Below are 1,681 nucleotides of genomic sequence, written 5' to 3'. Positions count from 1 at the left end.
GTCTCCAACAACTTACTCATTCTATGTACCTCATATAAGTGGAATCATAGAGTATTTATCCTTTTGTACTAGGCTTATTTCACTTAGCAGTGTTTTCAAGATTCACCCATGCTATAGCATGTATCAGAATTTTATTCCTTTTTACGGCTGAATAATATTCTATTGTTAGTCTATAACACATTTTGTTTATCTATTCATCCGTTGATGGAACTTGTATTGTTTCCACCTTTTGGCTATTGTGAATAATGTTGCTATGAACATTGGTGTACGAGTATCTGTTTTGAGTTTGTGCTTTCTTTTGTGTACGTACCTAGGAGTAGAATTGCCATATTATATAGTAATTGTGTGTTTAACTTTTTAAAGAACCACCAAACTGTTTAACACAGCAGCTGCACCATTTTACACTCTCACAAGCAATGTACAAGTTTTCGAATTTCTTCACATCTTCTCTAACACTTGTTATTTTGTTTTTTGTTTTTTTAAATAATAGCCATCTTAATGAGTATGAAGTGGTATCTCATGTGGTTTTGACTTGCATTTCCCTAATGACTCATGAGATTGAGCATCTTTTCATGTGCATATTGACCATTTGTATGCCTTCTTTGAAGAAATGTCTATTCAAATCCTTTGCTTATTTTTAATTGGGTTGTTCCTATTATTGTTGAATTGTAGTTCTTTATACATTCTAGATATTAATTGCTTACCAGATATGTGATTTGTAAGTATTTTTTCCATTCTGTGGGTTATCTTTTAACTCTCAAGTGTCTTTCCTTTTAATATTTGAAAGATGACTATGCCATATAATTTATGAGTATCGAACTTTGGAGACTAAGAATATATGAAGAGTAAACTGTTATAAAAGTTAGAAGTTACTCTGATTCATATTTTGCAATGTTGGAAAAAATCTATAATTAAGCTGGCTAGCATTTGGGTATAAATATTAAGCTGTTTATAATATACATGTATTTTATACATTTATATATATTTATAACTTAAATATATTTATATTTATTTTTAACATTTTTAAAGACTAGTTGGTGCTGTAGTAACTATAATCAGATAGAATCTAATTTGAGAATTTCCTGATCTTGTATACAATTTGTTACCTTATAATATACTCAATAGTAAAGATAAAAAGCAAAAAAAAAAGAAAAGAAAAGAAAAGATAAAAAGCACAGGAAACAAATTTGACCACTTCATAAGGTCTGTTTACTTCTCTCAAAAATTTTTTTATGTGAAATAAACCTAATTATAAAAAAGTACATGAAACTGATATGAGTTTCATAAATGGCTACAAAGTGAATGACATTGTAAAAATACTTTTGGGTCAAGAATTAGAACACTGAGTTCTGTTTACTTAATAAACAGGAACCACATATCTACCACATGTCAAGCTGGTGAATCCCTAGACTCAGTGTTATGGGATACTGAAGGGAAGTATGTCTGTCCTGGGCATTATTCCTGGGGTGTGAGGAGTATGTTCAGCCTCTTGAAAATGAAGTAGGATGGAGAGGTGATGCTCCTAACCTGGCCTCTGGCTAATCCTTGCTATCAACTCATGGTTCTTAACCTTGGCACTATTGATATTTTGTGCCAGATAATTCTTTCTTGTGGGGGAGCTATCCTATATATTGTGGGATGTTTAGCAGCATCCCTTGTTTCTACCCACCATTGACACCAA

The sequence above is a fragment of the Pteropus vampyrus genome, unplaced genomic scaffold (assembly GCF_000151845.1).
Source record: "Pteropus vampyrus isolate Shadow unplaced genomic scaffold, Pvam_2.0 Scaffold15, whole genome shotgun sequence".
Lineage (NCBI taxonomy): Eukaryota > Metazoa > Chordata > Mammalia > Chiroptera > Pteropodidae > Pteropus > Pteropus vampyrus.
This window is presented reverse-complemented; position numbering follows the sequence as displayed.